Source organism: Colius striatus, unplaced genomic scaffold (assembly GCF_028858725.1).
Source record: "Colius striatus isolate bColStr4 unplaced genomic scaffold, bColStr4.1.hap1 scaffold_48, whole genome shotgun sequence".
Taxonomy (NCBI): Eukaryota; Metazoa; Chordata; class Aves; order Coliiformes; family Coliidae; genus Colius; species Colius striatus.
In genome coordinates, this window is record NW_026908529.1 from 920,982 (window position 1) to 939,639 (window position 18,658).

At 47.0% G+C, this 18,658-nt stretch overlaps 1 pseudogene; it reads right to left on the reverse strand.

Annotated features, from left to right (window-relative positions):
* Nucleotides 1–506: 506 nt before the first annotated feature.
* LOC133629506 (protein lin-28 homolog B-like) overlaps nucleotides 507–18,658 on the reverse strand; it is a 37,999-nt pseudogene continuing 19,847 nt past the window's right edge.

The window sequence follows — 18,658 nt, forward strand, 5'->3', positions numbered from 1 at the left end:
ATGGCAGCTTTAAAATGTGAAAGTATCCTTTGGTTCACAAGAGGAGTAACAGTCTCGATCTCACTTCCACGTGGGGTTTATCGGGTTTGTTTCCCAGTGAGATCTCTTGGTCGTTTTTCAAACACGTTTGGAAAAAAAGGGTTCTGGGGAGGAGTTTGGGAATGTTTGTGGATACTGTGCCTATTGCTTCACAGTAATGTCTTGGGGGAGTCGATCTGATGGGGAAAGAACAATTACGCTCCTAGATACGTAACACACCCACACACACGCGTGCACACTCACACACACACACACACACAGAGGAGGCAGAACGCAGCGCACCCTGCTCACGTGAAACTCTGCTTGGAGTGATTTGTCTATTAAAGAAAAAAAATATATATTCACAGTTCCTCAACAGTAGTTAAAATTCCAGGTCAGCTACTGATAATGAAAAATATTTCCCCTGTACTTGCATGAGGTAGACATCCCGAGAGGATAAAGGAAACGAAAAGTTACGACAAATACTTCTAAGTTTTTTTCCTTTTCTGCACAGAAGGCCCCTTTCTGCTGGGTTCCTCGGGCGATGCCGACAGCTTGCTCGATGAAGCCTCCTGCGGTGACTGGCCCGAGCGCTCCGAGACCTCCGGCCTGCCTTCCTGAGAGTGCGGTGGAGACAAGTAGCCGTGCGCTCCTCCCCCTTCTCTCGGGAACGCGGACGTGGAAGGCTGCGGCTCAGCTTCGTGTCTTCACTGAGAGCTGGCGGGCTGCTGCGAGACAGTTTTGTAGGGGCAGTTAGCCACCATGTGCATGATGCTCTGACAGTAATAGCACTTCCTTGGCTGCGGAGGTAGACTACATTCTTTAGCGTGGTGGTTGAGGCCACTGCAGTTGTAGCATCTGAAAACAAAGACAGACAGGCAACTGGTTATAAAATACAGCACCACAGAATCACAGCATGGTAGGTGCTGGAAGGGACCTTTAGAGACCATCCAGTCCAACCCCCTGACAAAGCAGGTCCCACCTAGATCAGGTCACACAGGAATGTGTCCAGGTGGGTTTGGGAACCTCCAGAGAAGGAGCCTCCACACCCTCCCTGGGCAGCCTGGGCCAGGGCTCCCTCACCTCAGCACTGACACAGTTTTTGCTTATGTTTCAATGGAACTGTTTGTGTTCCAGCTTCATCCCATCATCCCTTGTCCTGTCAGTGGATACAACAGAAAAAAGTGCTGCCCCAACCTCCTGACATTGAGATATTTGTCAATATTAATGAGATCTCCCCTCAGTCTCCTCTTCTCCAGACTAAACAGCCCCAGGTCCCGCAGCCTTTCCTCGTGTGAAAGATGCTCCAGTCCCCTGATCATCTTGGTGGCCCTGTGCCGGCCTCTCTCCAGCACTTCCCTGTCCCTCTGGAGCTGGGAGCTGACAGCTCAGGTTTTCTGTGTCAGGAAGGCTCAGAACCAGCAGGCACGGTGTCTGCTGGTGAAACAGCAGCGGCTCCTGCGTCCTTCTTGATGAAGGCCGAGCTACATTTGAGAATCTCTTTCCCAGTCCCTCGGCAGGTGCTCCCTTGCCGCCCCGGCGCCAAAAGCCCACCCGGTGCGTGCGGCTGGGAGCCCGTACCCGGGGCCGCCATCCCAGCTCCCCTCACAGCCGCACGGGCCGCCCCGGCAGAGGGCGACAGCCAGCCAGGCATCCATCCCGCCGCAGCGAGGCACCCAGCGCCGCACAGCCGCGGGGCCACGGCAGCAGGCGAGGCGATCCCAGCGCCGGCCTCTCCTCACACTGAGGCGATCGCCAGCGCCAGCCTCCTCACACTGAGGCGGTTCCCAGCGCCGGCCTCTCCTCACACTGAGGCGATCGCCAGCGCCAGCCTCTCCTCACACTGAGGCGATCAGCAGCCTCCTCACACTGAGGCGGTTCCCAGCGCCGGCCTCTCCTCACACTGAGGCGATCGCCAGCGCCGGCCTCTCCTCACACTGAGGTGATCAGCAGCCTCCTCACACTGAGGCGATCCCAGCGCCAGCCTCCTCATCCTGAGGCAATTCCAGCGCCAGCCTCCTCATCCTGAGGCGATCCCAGTACCAGCCTCCTCATCCTGAGGCGATCCCAGCGCCAGCCTCCTCATCCTGAGGCGATCACCAGCGCCAGCCTCCTCATCCTGAGGCAATTCCAGTACCAGCCTCCTCATCCTGAGGCGATCCCAGTACCAGCCTCCTCATCCTGAGGCGATCACCAGCACCAGCCTCCTCATCCTGAGGCAATCACCAGCACCAGCCTCCTCACACTGAGGCGATTGCCAGCGCCAGCCTTGCTCCTCACCCTGTGGCAGCTTCAATTCACCCTTGGATGGCTTCACCTGTATCGAGGCCATAAAGAAGAGACATGCAGAGTGGAGATACTGGCCCCAGATATAACCGTGTTCTAATGGACGTGCTGCTTTCAGCCAGGGAAACCCGAGCATGGTGTGGAGGGATGCAGTGCCCTGTCACGAGCCAGGCTCTCACCCATGGCCAGGTCCCCTGCCCCGGCCTCTGCCTCAGCCAAGGCAAGGGTCTGACACAAGCTTTTGCAGTGCTTGTGCTGCAGACGGTTCCTAACGGCACTTAGGTTTCAATTCAGAAGAAAATACATCAAGAGCTGGCAAAGAGTCATAACACAGGGTTGGTTGGTTTTCTCTTGAAAATGTGCAAGTGGTGGTTACTCGGGGTGCTGTCTTCAATGGGACACAGCTGCCCAGGAGCCACTCCAGCCCACACGGGCAAGGCAGGCCTCCTCCCTAGCGCTCAGACATGGCTGAAGTCCACAAACACTCTTCTCTTAGCCTTGTTAGCCAGTCTAACAGTCTTCCAGTTAGAGTCTGGAAGAAACCTCCAGCAATCCCTTATTGAACCCTCTTGCTATGTAACACGCACCAGGAATGCCAGTCCTTGGATTACATTAGTTCTAACCCATGATACCAACAACTAACTACATGCCTTTGGCATGGTGATTCTATGCCAGTGATGTTCAGCACTAAGCTCTCTATGGCTTCTGTTTCTTTGTTTTATTAAAGTCACACTGAAAGCATAGACATGGTACTGGAGAGAACTGAAACAATGATTTCTCTTTTCTAGCTTTCTCTTCACCATCAATGCACTTAAAAGTGGTTGCACAAATATTTAGCCCCGGTGGAATCAACTAAGGATTAAAACAGACCGTAGCTGTAACTAACTGCATGTACAAAACAGTGCACCATCTTCTGTCTCAAGCCCAATGGCAAAACACTTCAAATGCTCAAGATTCCTGGAAAGGAACAGGGCACTGTTTCACCCATTGTTCAGTGGTTGCTGCCAGTCTGTAGAAAATCAAGATGTCTAGTCCAGAATCTACCCACAGAATCTACCTTCCAAAGCGATGCTATTGATAAAACATGCATTGTTCTCAAACAGACTGCAAAATGGACATTGACATTTGCAAATCCACTATAGCAAATGATGCTTCAGCATCTCCCTCTTCAAATCTAACCATCAGCATCTTCAATATTAGCAAGACACTAGTCATCTTGACTTTAAGTAGGCCAACGACGAATAACAATAGCCCAATGGCATCTGCCAGTATTGCAAAACTTGCACACAGTCATTTCCTGTCAGACCTTTATAATCCTTATGGAAAGCATTAATTAAATGTAGCACACATTCCCCATAAATTAGTAAGCAGCAGAAAAACAAACCTTGCCATTCCCTGATAACTGTGATAATGTACTTCAAGTGACCTGCTTCCATTTCTATGTCACGTTGCACTTTGGAGCTTTGTGTGGTTTTTCCAGTGGAACCTGTATTCTCCAGTGAGAGCAAAGGGTCCCCAGAAGATCACAAGCAAGATTCGGGTTACAAAAAGCAACAGAAAGTGTTGTGGGAGAAACAGAGTGAATTAAGCGCATACAGACTGTACTATCAGATCCTACATTACTGCGCTGAAAACGGTTGCACAAATGCATCTAGTATACAAAGCACAGAGTGTATTTATGCTGAACAGGCATCGTGATCCTCCAACACCAAGAAAATTCGTCTGTGTTAATGTCCTCAAGTAATATAAATTGCTTGCGTCAACAAACACAGAACAATTAGCTTGTTACCCTTAAACCGAGTTTAAAATAAGCAAATTGTTTGATGACTTTGATGTTTTCCACCCAAAATGTGCTGGCTAATTTTTCCATTCCAGTTCCCATTCCAATCTTTTAACTGCCTTAATCTCCTGCCCTCAGATGTTGACCTCCTAAGAACAGAGGTCATAGGTTAGCACAGACAGACCTGAAAAGATCTGGACTATCAATTCATGCCTGAAAGATTTCTCTTCCACAAAAGAACGACTAAAAAAGCAAATTCCAAAATCCAGCTCCACAGGCTGTGTAAAATAGAAACTTGTTGATGTGTTACTTTCAGAAATATTCTTAGAAGGTTGTATCTGAACAATATGAATTGATTTCTGCAGGACACAAAACTGACTAAAACCAGTGGCATCGACACGATGACCGAACCTCAAAGCTAAAACAGGAAAGCTCTAGACATGAGAGGATGAAGAGTGAGCATCTTTAACCGCAGACGTGTGAGTGTTTTAAATGTTTCTAATCTCTATGTCTCAAAAGAGTATTTTTCCCAAGTCAGGCATTTTTAAACACCATTTTTGTTTTCCTGTAAGCGTGCAAGTCTGAGCTCAGCTAACCTGGAAAATGAGGCAGCACCAGTTTATACAGACTTTACTGATTGTTAGTGAGACTACCACCTCGTTTTCCTGCCATCATCAGCCATACAGCAGATTCCTTGCTGCTTGTCTGATCAATGAACACTAAGCTCTCGTTAAAAAAACCTACCAGATGTTTCTTTTCTAAAGCATAAATGAAATGTATAGATTGTAAAAGTGAGTTAGAAATACAGAGAAACAACAAGAACAAAATGTTAGAGAGAATAACTTCTGAGCTCCAAGTAAAATGTGCACAATGTATGTAAGTACAAACATCCTAAAAGTGGAGTAACAATACCCCCACAGTTAACAACATAAAGTCGCGTTGAACTGTTTAACAAAGCAAGTTAGAACGCTCTGTGGAGTCTCTTTTTTTGACTTAGGAAACTGAAGTGCTCAGCACACTTGAAGTGATTATTAAAAGGAGATGTAGGCATGTTACGATGTGAGCAGCAAACCAGGGTTCCCCAAAAATAAGTCAAAGCACAACTGCATGGAAAGATACGCCCCATCAGCAGGAAATTAAACGTTTCTCATACACTCACTGGAACGTTTCACAACAAACAACTTGGGAAAAGGGGTATAAAGAAAACGAAACCTTTAAAAAGGTAAAGAGCCAGGCTTACATCTGAGCTACACACAGTTTCTAATCCTGTTGCCAACTAGGGAGGATTCCCTCCTGTTAATGGAAGAAGTAACACTGGGTAACTACAGAACAACTCATCTCAGGATGCACAGACTGAAACACTCTATTGTGTTGTTTCACATCATCAGTTCAGCACAGCAAAAATGCAGAGGTGCTAATTTTAAACATCAGCAAATCTGGAACTGAATCTGAAACACTGAACCATCTCAGCTTTTCTTGTCTGTCAAAAGATAAGGCATTTCTCACTAAAGAAATAAAAGCATTCTGGCTGATGCAAAGGCTGTTGTAACCTTCCCTGCAGACAATGGAATAAGAGCAGTCTGTAGTTTGCTATTGTTTTCAGAGCTGTCTGAAGTAAATTGCATGCTTCGCATTTAAAATGTCCAACAGCTAAAAGAGTAAAAACTCCAAGTAACTTCTAGGCTACAGAAAGCTATTCAGCACAAGACCAGCACAATTTAGACCTGGTTTTGTCCTTTCAGCTATTCATTGTAAAAACACTAGTGCCAGGAGACTCAACACCAACATGGTTATAAATGAATGGAGATCAAAGGAAAGAAATTGTTTGGCTCACTCCCATATTTCATAGTGACCCTTCACAACTCCTTCCTCTTCACCTGTTCCCCTGGTCTGTTACTGAGCAAACCCAGGTCCCTCTGCTCCATCAGTGACGCTGGCCTCGGCTCCCTGTTTCTCCAGCTTGGCCGTGACCACCTTTGTTCTCTCTTGCACACGTATGTGCAACTTCTCCTGTGAAATCAGTCTCTTCATCCTCATCTTACAGTGTCCCAGCACAGCTTAAAGGACAAACATGTCCAAATCCCCAAGCCCAGCTGCTTGTAGGAGGAGGTTTCAGGCTAATTTCTACTCATTACTTACAAACTCAGCACTCAAAAGACAAGGAAATAGTCTGCACTGTAGTAACAGCCTGTGAACCAACACATGAGTTCTCCTCTATGGCATTTTATCTCTTGCTGCACAGAATAGAAGACAGTTATTGTATATTTCTTCAACTTACTCAATTCAGTGCTCGGGCCCCCAGCTAAACCCCGAGCACAACACAGCAGTACTGACTTTGAGGCTCTCACTACAATCTTGTCATGCATGGCCCACGTTCATTACTTTGCACGGGCTCTATGAAATGGTGTGGTTTCACTGGCCCCAATGAAATGCACAAGACTCTAGAGCAGCAGGAAAATAAACCAAAAGTCAAAATAATCTTCCAGAGGAGCCTTATTCTAGGTGCCCAGTTTGAAACAGTAAAGTCCACAGAGCACTGTAGTGTTTTATAGGATCTGATACGTTTAGGGCAAAGCTCAAACTGAGCAACTGTTACATTTGGGAGCATGTGGCTGTTCTGCAAAACAAACTCCAGATGTATCACGTGTGTCTCCCAGTAAACAAGGAACACACAGTAAGCTCACTCCTGCAGAAAGCCCCATTTCAGACCAACCACCCCAGATCCACTGGCTGATCCCCAGCCTTCCCAGGGCTGTCAGGCAGGAGCTGACATCCCACCTCTTCAGCTCCTCCTGCATTAGCTCTTGCCCTGCAGCCAAAGCAGAGGAAACTGTGTTTCGACCCCTGTTTGTGCCCTGGGGGGATTCAGGCTTTTCTTCCCTCCTTGAAGACTGCCTTAACTAACAGCTTCTGAGGTGATCCTTTGGAGCCTGGGGAAAACCAGGTGGTTCTCCTATTGACACCATTTTCAGTGCTCTGTTCTCCCCTCCCCAAGTCCCTCCCTTCCCTCTCCTTAATTTCCCCTCTGTTTGTGTTTTTCTGTATTCCTGCTCCATCCTAATCTTCTCTCTATCCGTTGTCCTTCCTGTGACTCTGCCAGTGGGATCAGGGACATCACAGGAGCATTTCTATTTCAGCTTCACCGTCTCTTCTCTGAACAGCTTCCCAGAACCAGAGGAAACGACTGCAAAGTCCCACTCAGCCCTGCTACGTCTGGATGGAGGCTGTGCCACTGTTGTGCAGGGCTGACTTAAACTGGTGCTTCCCTCCCCCCCCCCAAATAAACCTACCTTTCCTGAGGCAAATAAGCTCTTAAACCCACGATTTCTTTCAAGACATAGCCTATGTCTTATTACCTGCATCAACAGCAGCCCGTAGGTGTATTCAGGGGGGTGTGCACGGTGGGAAGAGCAGTAGCATGCCTGCACCCCCACCACGGGGATGACTACCTCCATGACACATTCCTCTTACATAATGAGCTTCTTGACAAAATGAGACGCTGAAGTAAACTCACATTTTCCAATGATTCATATTTCAGTAGGTTTGATCTTCAAGTGTCAAGGACAGAAACATGAAGCCGCAGCTAATAAAAGAAACAGCTGGAATGATATTACTGTACAGACTTTACTCATTTGAAGTTAAAGGGCTCCAGAACTTTTATTCCTTCTGAAGAGCTTCACATGCATCAACAGCGATAAATCAGAGAGGCAACGCTGTGGGAATACCTGATTTAGCAGCTATGTTGTAATTCAGTTTTCTCCCACTTTCAAGTTGTTGGGGTCTTTCTCAACAGGCCAAGACGTGTAACAATTGTTCCACCCCCTGGCATCGCCACTATAATCTTTCCTTGGTGTTACATATTTAGCATGTGCTTTGAGGATATTTGTTAGGTGAGGCTGGAGAGCAACATATCAAGGGAAAGTAACGAAATGCAACTGTTTTCCTAAAATAAGAGAGGTCTGGGGTTTAGTTATTTACACTGGGTATTGTTTGTAGTAAAACACAGCCCAGACTGCATCTTTTTAACAGTTCATCCTACAAGTAGTTTTGTTTCCAGTTCACTGAGAGCTGGAGCGAGTCAGGTAAGCATAAAGCAGCACAGCCTGCAGTCAGGGTCAGCACCAATCTAAGAAACCTTTTGAAATAATGCCCTCTCCCTACCCCTTTCAAAGCACAGGCTTCACTGAGCTGGGCCCTGAAAATGTATGTACTTTTCTGTTTATTCTTGCCCACTTGAAAGCAGTGTATTAGCATAGTGGCAAGAAACTAACCAGCAAGGGAAACGTTCACTAAGGTGGCAGATGCCAGTCGGATCAGGTAGTCCTGCAGAGACAGAAATGCTTTTAACATACATGCCACTGAAGTTTTTTATCACCTCTGTCAAACTGACCAAAGTTCTCAGTTCCTTCGTGCTTCTAAATCCCTTCAGATATGGTGAATCGTTACTGGAGACAAGGCTCCAGTGCCATCGCTTCGTGTACCACTACACCACACCTCACCACAGCAAGGGCCTCAATATATATGCCGGTGCTTCATTGTAAGTGAGAGAAGGCTCCTCTCTCGACGACAGAGGGTGAAATACTCCAAAAACACGAGGCCTGAGGAGACATCTGATTAAAGGAAACATTCCGCACTCCAAACCCAGTGTATGTGCTTAAGAAACCCATCTGCTGCGCAGGGACTGTTTTACTCTACATGAGGCTGCGCACAAACGACACCTTCCTACTCCCTTCATCTGTTCCTTGCACGTTTTCAGAATGGCATCTACTCACTCTAGCACTGAATTTGGATTCCTTATTATAAACACTGTGAAAAATGTGTACAGGCATGCAGACAGAAAACAAGGACAACTTTATTCAGGCTCTACTCTGTTCTTAACACAAGCTCGCAGCAAAGAAAATTAGGCTTGGCTGTTGCTTGGTCTTGTTTCAGCACAGAAACCTGCCTTCACCCAAAGCATGTGAAGAGCTCCTTTGGAAGGCACCTCTGATGGGAAGGAGGAGTCTTTATTTCAAGTGACCATGTGGTGGATTTGGTAGATTTGAAAACTAAACAGTGTTCTCTGCATTGAAGCTTTGGCATGGGATTTCCTCCGGGTCTTCTGAAAGATAGTCCCTTGCTCCAGCATTCAAGTGCTGATCTCTGGGCCCTGCAGTCTGGCTCCTGACTGTTGGAGCTATGGAAACAGGCAGGAAGACAAATCTATTCTCTCTTGAGGAAAGTAACTCCTAATGCTGTGTGCTGGACCTGGGGAGAGAGTCTGCTGCAGACAGGCGAGGCTTCCCCACTTGTGCTCTCACTCTGGGGCACTATTCTAGCGCAGCTCTTCACCTGTCACTTCCAGAAGACTGAAGGTTATCTCCACCCTAGGCTGGAGATGACATCATGCCAAACACTGTATGGTCCATACAGACTGGGTGCTATACACACAGGAAAAACTGTTTCAGTGCTGAGATGAGGGAGCCCTGGCCCAGGCTGCCCAGGGACAGTGTGGAGGCTCCTCTCTGGAGGTTTCCAAACCCACCTGAACACGTTCCTGTGTGACCTGATCTAGGTGAACCTGCTTCTGCAGGGGGGCTGGACTGGATGATCTCTAAAGGTCCCTTCCAACCCTACCACTCTATGACTCAGTGGTAGTTGTTTTGTCTTTCCTCCCTTATGCCCTCTTCCTTTCATCTTTTAGTGGAATAAATGCTTGGTCTTGGAGATCTGATTCTATTCTCATCAGGCTGGATGGACCAAGTCCTGCAAGCACACTGTATGTTTGGTATGCAGGAAGGGCTGAGGCTGCTGAGCTCTTAAACACAGGTGGATGATGCAGATTTTAACAAGGGCTGTCTAATGAATACATGCAGTAACACTTTTCAGAGGCTTCTAACTTAGACTTGGATGGGTTTGCACAAAGAAAAGGAAAGATTAACCCCTTGCCCTAGAGATTCACCTTCAAGCCAGCTTTCAAGCCTCCAATCCACAGCATCTAGCAGCAGCTATTTTTAAGAGCTACCTATTTTTAACCCCTCTTTTGAGCCCTCTGGTTTTGTCCCACTCTTGGAAAAAACTGAGCTGTTGATAAACTTCCCAAAAAGTTGTCAGCCTGAAAAACAGAGCAAATATGTGTCCCTAACTGACTGTATTCCAGCAAAGATATCACGAGTACTGGAGCAGCACAAAGCTCTCAGGCTTCTTGGCTTTTGCCTTTTTTCCCCCTTTGTCCTTAAATCTAGCAACATTTTGCTGCTCCTATTACAAGCAGTTCCCACTAGGTTTGTGGCTTATTGTGGCCAATAACATCATGCAAGAAAGCACATCTCAGACTTGTATTTCTCCCCCTTTCTAGCCTATTGTCTAAGTGTGCAGATTACTCACAGCATCAGTTCTGCACAAATCATCTCCAGTGTTGGTTGAGGATCCGAGAGGAAGCTGCATCCTGCAGCTCAGATACTTAACACATCCCTGAATTGTCTTTTGTGGCTCAAGTGTTGATACTGAAGTAATGCCTGAGCTATACCTCCCTATTTCTTACAGTCTCTCCTTAAATGCACAGTGCTGCTGGAAAGGGGTTAGTAGGCCAGAGGGACCTCATTTCACACGGCAGTTTGCATGGAAGGGAACACAGCTACAGCGGTCTCTGCAGTCCATAAGCCCCTGGAAGGAGGAATGAAACATCCACCAGAATCACTGTGAAGCAAGGAAAAAGCAAACAGCCACAAAAATGCCCTGTGCTTGGAAAATGGGAAAAGCAGGAATGAAATCCAGAAGTAGAAGAATTCTTAGCATCTCAAACCAGGTGAAATGAGTCAGGAGGGAGGAGGAGGTATTCATGCTTTACCTTCTGAAATCCCAGCCCTGAGTAAGTTCCTTTGAGGAAATCACTGTAGAAGCCATGCAACTTCTGCAGTACTTCTGTGCCAGCTTCCTCTTTAGAAAACAGCAGAGCTGGGAACACAACCTGTCTTGGAGAGCAGCTGGAAAGTTCGGCCCTTTGACAGTGACATACTGACCCCGTTCTGTGCCAAAGGCTGTGAGTGCCCAAACTTGTGCTTTGTTCCTCTGCTCAGCTGGGCACTCTCCCTTGGTCTGTCCCCTGTTTTGCCCTGGTGCTGTTCAGGACCTGTCTGAAGTAGGTCCCTGGGGCTGGCCAAGTGCAGGAGTGGACGTGTCCGCTGTGTTGCAGTTACGTGTTACCACCAGCCCAGCCTTGCTTCCCAGCTCTTGGGTGGCAGGACTTTCCCCATCTGCCTTGGTCCCATCCATCTGTTAAGAACGGTTTCTATGAGCTTCTCTCATTCTGGTAACAGTTCAGGGCTCTCCTTTCCAGCTCATTCCACTCCCCTTATTCACATCTCCTTACCCACATCGGCTCAGCTGGAGCTGTAGGAGGCTCTTAAGCATGAACCAGCAACGTGCCCTCGTGGGCAAGAAGCCAATGGCAGCCTGGGATGCATCAAGAAGAGTGTGGGCAGCAGGTCAAGGGAGGTTCTGCTCCTCCTCTACTCTGCCATATCTACTGAGGCCTCATCTGGAGTCCTGTGTCCAGTTCTGGGCTCCTCAGCTCCAGAGGGACAGGGAAGTGCTGGAGAGAGGCCAGCACAGGGCCACCAAGATGATCAAGGGTACAGAACATCTTTCATATGAGGAAAGGCTGCGGGACCTGAGGCTGTTCAGTCTGGAGAAGAGGAGACTGAGGGGGGATCTCATTAACATTTATAAATATCTAAAGGGTGGGTGTCAGGAGGTTGGGACATCCCTTTTTTCTACAGTAGCTAGCAATAGGACAAGGGGTGATGGGATGAGGCTGGAACACAAAAAGTTCCATTTAAACATAAGAAAAAACTATTTCAGAGGATCACAGAACTTCTTCAAGCCATGAGAGGCAGAGAGCAGGCGGTGCAAGCCGGACTGCTGCATTGGTACACAAAGCCCAGCTCTCAGGACTAACCTGAAAGGTGTAAAAGATTATTACCATTCCTCAGCCCATCAGGCATCAAAACATAATTAATCAATTACACACATCTCAACCCTGAGTGCACCACTTACCCTTTCCTCTGTCTAAAACCACGGATGCACAGTTTAAAAGCCCCCTGCACACACGAGCCTCTAGCACGCACAGCTCCCACCTAAGCAGGACGTTACTTCACCTGTTTTCAGCCTGACCACTCTTCTAACAGCAATATTTGCAAATCAGTTTTACATTCCTTTGCAGGCTGCCTCTAATTCAATAAAAGCTTCTGTAGTAAAACCAGTGGAGGGGATGATTTATGTAGTCCCGTAGACAACAGCTTCAGGGGTTTAACCGAACGCCCGAGTTCCACGTAAGAGCCCGTACACAGGAGGGTTTGTCTTCACAAATGGATACATGATCAAAACAGACTTTCAATAATCACTTGCAAAGAAAAAAAAAGGGAAAAGGGGTGGTGGGGGGAAGGAGGAATAGCAAAGTAACATAATTACCTATATTCCTTTGGTTTTCTTTTTTGTACTGTCTTCCCTTTGGGTCGTCTTTCACTTCCTAAGCAGGGGCTCCCTCCAGGGCCTGTTACCCATATTGATTCAAGGCCTTTGGAAGATTTCTTAAAAGTAAATTCCACTGGTTCTCCTTCTTTTAGGCTTCTAAATCCTTCCATGTAAAGCTTGCTCTGTGAATAGGAAAAACACTCTCGGTTACCATTGCCTTAAAACAGTATTTACATTCATAAACAACAGGACAAATTATCCCTGCCTGCGCTCCTAGAACACACACAGGCTGAGTAACAGCTTCCTCTGTGTGAACTAGAGCGGGTGACACTACAAATTACAGCCTTGAAAACACTCTTCAACACTAAACAAGTAGCAGGAACCCATTTTCGGTCTCAGCAAAAATGAAACACCACTTTCCTGTCCTGTGGTGAAGGCTGTAGATGTCAGGAGCAGAGAATATGCCATGTTCTGAAACCCCCACATCTGACAGCCACCAGGATCTGAGCTTCTAACAGTATGGTAAGAGAGCAAACGTTCATGTCAGAGCTCATTCCTTTATGATCAGAATGATCACAGCTTGTATTCCTTGTATTTGGGACACGGCTGTGCTGCTCTACCAATGAATAAGGGATGCAGTGAGTACGAGCAGCAGAAGGAAGGCACTCAGAACAAAGCCCACCAGAACGGGCAAGTCAAAGATCCCTAGTGAGCTGCTAGTTCAGAACCCTCCAAAAATTACCAAGTCAGCATGATTTAGTTATGAATTTGCATTTTCAACCACAGAAAAGGAAACTGTTATCATCAGAGAAAGTGAAACACACTGGTAACTCTTCTGATATTACACCGTAGCAGCAAAGCCTCGGGCAAGCTGAGGTTCACAGCAGCTCACCACTGATTCTGATGCCTCAGTTCCTCACAAATTACATACAGCAGCAAGTCTGCATCCCAGCATAAACCTGACGAATCAAGCTCTCACATAAAAGGCTCGCCGAGTTAAACGAGCTAGGTTTGGGTGTCAACTGCCAGACACTTGCAGTTTGTGCAGGACAGCTGTGAAATGTTTTCTCTCTTTGCTCGACAACTCTCCGTGGCAAAGAGAAAAATGTGTCCTGGCCAACTCTCACTCCATTTTCCAGCATTCAACAAGGGAATCTTATCTGGATGTGCCATCCCACTCCTGGCTCTAAGTAACATCTACCACCCAACAAATGCGACCGGGGATTGTATCCAAACCAGAGGGCAATCCCTGACATGCGCACCCTGCAATCATGTTGTGAGTGTTTCACGTTGTTTCAGTGGAGCACAAGAACTGACAGCTACAGCATTCATAGCTCACACACAAAGAGGGAGCTGGTCTCTTCGCAAGGATGCACAGAGAACAGGCCAGGAGGCAACAGGCTTGAGCTGATTCAGGGGAAACTCTATCCAGACACGAGGAGACGTTGCTCACTATGAGAGGAATTAAACCCAGAGAAGGAGCGTGGCTCCCTTTGCTGGAAATAGCTCAGATTCAGCTTGGCAGGGCACTGAATAACCTAAAGGCCCTTCCTTGCTTTCAGTAAAAGGCTGGAGCAGGCAATCTCAAAAAACCCCTTCCAACCCAGACTTTCTGTGAGTCAGGTTTCTCAGCTGGAATGGGAAAGCAGGATTCCAGACCCCACTTCCACAGCAGAGTTACCTCCGCGGACCTCTGCCATTTAACTCCCCCATGGCTTTCTGAAGATGGACAACACTGCCAAGTCCACTTCCCACAGCACAAAGACTGACTTCAAAATGATAAAACCACCAGGAATATTCATTCTAATGAAACCATGTTCACCTTTGCTTCCAAAAGCCCCGAGTACCAGACCAGGTGACTTCTCACTGCTCCAGCAGCCACTATTCATAACACATCAACCACCACCAATGCTGCTCTGACTGAGCCAAAAAGCAAGCAAGAACACAGCTCTGTTGGTTAGGACCAGGGCTGTTTTGTCCACTGGTTAGGACGTGGCTCTTCTAACAAACACAACAGTGTGAAGCATGAGACAAACAGCTGACTTCTCTTTGAGTGGTATTTAAAAGGCAAGGGAGAGTCCGTGGGAGGACACAACCATGAAAGCAGAAGTGTGTGGTGTCTATTCCATCAATCATGAGCCTGGCTGGTTTTCTACGTGAAAATATCACGTATGAAAAAGGAAATGTGCAAAATTTGTCCCTAATACAACTGAAGGATGGTAATTCTACACAGAGCAATGAGACCAAGTACCCAGGCAAGCAGGATTACTTCAAGCAAGCCCTCCACTTTGCAATGTCTGTGTGGCAATAAGAGGATCTTTGTCATCCCAGCTGGGAATACGCCCAAAGAACACATCCCCACTCCTCCACTGAAAATGCAGATCCTGCCTGTCCTGTGGGTCCATCTCTAGGTCCACCCATACCTCTTCAGTCCTTCAGCAGAGAAAACCTTGTTAAAACGAAATTACTGAACAAGTACTTTGTCCCAAACTCAAAGGTACATTAAATGTTCCACAATGGTGACAAGTCAGATGGGTGCTAATCACAAGGGGAACCTCAAGCAGACAAACCTTTCTTTCTCAGTAACACCAGTCATGGCATATGTGCTTTTGTCTTTTTGCGTAATTACACCTTAATAAAGACACAGTTAAGCCTCAGCAAGACTTTGCAGTCTCTCTGAGTTTCACTCTTATAAAACAAAAGGCTGACACTTGACAGGCACAAAACATGATGTCTTCTACTTTGCTTCAAAGGAAAGTGTTTAAAATGCAATCTCAACCATAGAATCACAGAATGGTAGAGGTTGGAAGGGACCTTTAGACATCATCCAGTCCAACCCCCCTGCAGAAGCAGGGTCACCTAGATCAGGTCACACAAGAACGTGTCCAGGTGGGTCTTGAAGCCCTCCAAGGAAGGAGCCTCCACACCCTCCCTGGGCAGCCTGGGCCAGGGCTCCCTCACGGAAACACTGACACAGTTTGTTCTTATGTTTAAGTGGAACTTTTTGTGTTCCAGCTTCATCCCATCACCCCTTGTCCTGTTGCTAGATACTATAGAAAAAAGGGATGTCCCAACCTCCTGACACCCACCCTTTAGATATTTATAAATGTTAATGAGATCCCCCCTCAGTCTCCTCTTCTCCAGACTAAACAGCCCCAGGTCCTGCAGCCTCTCCTCATATGAAAGATGCTCCAGTCCCCTGATCATCTTGGTGGCCCTGTGCTGGCCTCTCTCCAGCACTTCCCTGTCCCTCTGGAGCTGAGGAGCCCAGAACTGGACACAGGACTCCAGATGAGGCCTCAGCAGGGCAGAGCAGAGGGGGATAAGAACCTCCCTCGACCTGCTGCCCACACTCTTCTTGATGCATCCCAGGATGCCATTGGCTTCTCCCCCACGAGGGCACGTTGCTGGCTCATGGTCAGTTTATTATCAATCCGGGCTCCCAGGTCTCTCTCTGCAGAGCTGCTCTCCAGCAGGTCACCCCCAGCCTGTGCTGGTGCAGGGAGTTGTACAGGGCATTATTAGTGCTCAAAAATGTTTTTCTTCTTCCCATTTTACCTCTGACAACAGGAGCTTTGTTTACAAACAAAACATTATCTTTACACGGGTGATTTTTAGTATTTTTAAAAGCCAAAGGAATGGAACAGTTTTGCTTTCACAAATTCTGTTATGCCAGGGTACTTTTTTTGTATGTTTTTTCCCCCAGCACTTCTAACACCACAAAATGCTGCAAATACCCCATTCCAAATGACTCGCACAGCACCCTCCTTGAATACACACCAACAGCTTTCCAGCGTTACAGACGGATTTGGTGCTGACTTCTTGTGTAAATGCTGTTAGCCAGCTCAATAGATTCTCTGAGGTTGCAACAACAATTCAAAGCCACAGTGGAAAAGCAGCATTTGGAATCCAGCAAAACAAATGTAAAACCCGAATCCTCCTTAACTTGTCTGCAGCGCCGCGACAGAAAATGTCTGTAGAGTTGACAATTCAATGTTGAGAGACCTAGCTCGGTATTTTCCTCACATTACTTAAACAAATAAACCCCAGACAATTAAAAGCAGCCAGAGTTTCAAGTCAGTGAACCATTTCTAGAGCCCTGAATGGGGTGTGTGGGCACGGCGCCAATGAACAAAGGGAAAAACCTGAAGGCAACGTGCTTTTCCTCCTTTCGCTCTCTTTCAGCTGTCAGAGGCTTTGCTGTTATTTTTACCAGCAGTCAATACAGTGATTTCAGGCTTGAGCTTTTTCCCTTTTTCACTTGACAGGGCCACTTCCAGTATCCCATTACTTCTCGCTATTTGAAGCCCGTAAGGTAAAGCCTCAGGCACCTCTGGTGTGAGCAACACCTTGGTTCAACGCTGTTTTGTGAGAGTATCACCAGTAACACAACCTAAGTGGGGAAAAAAAACCCCACCATCCCAAGTTCTTGGAAAGCGTTTGCTAAGAGAAAACAGAAATCAAACCACAACAAATAGAAACTGAGTGGACAAGGTGGCCCCAAAGAAAGGCACCTTGTAAGAGCGCTCACAACTCCCACCAAGCGCTAGGAAAGAATGGCAGTTTGGAGTTCAGGCTTATTACAGCTCCTGATGAGAGTACACTGCTATCACTAACGTGTGGGGAGCAGACAACAGGCTGCCCATAAGTGCCTCCTCACAACAGTCTTGCTATTTCCAGTCAGGGCTGTGAACAACTGCTGTCACAGCCATCCAGTCCTTTAGAGGAGGAAAGAAGCTATTCAGTGGCATTTTGCTTAGATCACTTATTTTCTGCATCTCTCATTTCTGCCCCTTCTTTCTCTAGTGACTGATTGATTGCTGGGTACAATGGCCAGATGCCACAAGAATGCTGCATTTCCCAAGGTAAGAAAACAGTTTTTTCCTCCAGAATTACCTACAATTAAATCCAGACATGAAGGAAAGCATATCCTGAAGCCCAAGCACACCAACAATCCTAATAAACTGTCTCCAAAACACCCTTGTACAGCTCTGTCAAGAGTCATCAACCTTTGAATACATCAAGAGCAGAGAGCAAGAGGACACAGAGCAAAATCCCTTGAACTGGATCTATATCTAGTGCCTTTTCCTGCATTAGGTCAAAACCAGAATGTGTTGTACGCTGCACACACAGGGGCAAGCACTACAAAATGGTACCAGTTACACCACACAAGAGATGCTGCAAGGACTTGTGCTGTCGTAGAATCATAGAATGGTAGGGGTTGGGAGGGATCTTTAGAGATCATCTAGACCAATCCCTCTGTAGAAGCCACCAAAATATCATGTTATTAATCATATAATTTGTGCTTAAATATAGATCCAGCCTGCTGCAGAGACTACCTATAACGTTACTATTCCTACTAGTACTCCTCTCTCATAACATTATTATTCCATTCTCTGCATATATGGAATTTTCTCTACTCAGTTTTCCTTCTCCTGTGCTTTAATGCCAGGCATGAAAATCAAGCTGGCCTCTTCTCCCATTTCTTATTTTAAGTATTTCCTCATGTCATGGTAGGCACAAGAAAGAGTTTCAGGATTCGGTCCAGTGAATTCAAAGGCATGGTTCCTCCTGCTCTACCTCACTCTCACATTGACTCGGGAAGAAAACTGTTTACCTCACTTGGTAGTGTCATGTTTTCTGCTACACTGCTGCTCCCTGAATCAGTCCTATGCAGAGTCAAAAAACCCACCAACACACCCCAAAAGAAGTCACACAAGTCTGTAGTCATGGCAGGTAAAGCTGTCCTGGGCCAATTTACCACTTACATTGCCTCGGTGACCTGAAACCCCACTGTGAATCCCAGCCAGATGATGATGCTCTCTGAAGTTGATGCATTTAAAAGCATCTTCTCTTGCCAAACACCAAGCTCCCTCCTCACAAGTGTTCCCTGGCTATCAGCTGCCCACACTGCATTTGGAGCCCTGCAGATCTCCCCAGGACAAAGGCCCTTCCCTTCCCTTCCCTTCCCTTCCCTTCCCTTCCCTTCCCTTCCCTTCCCTTCCCTTCCCTTCCCTTCCCTTCCCTTCCCTTCCCTTCCCTTCCCTTCCCACTGAGCCACTCCTCTCTTGGGCAAGCCCATCGCTTCATGCAACTGAAACCACCTCCTGTTCTGTTCCA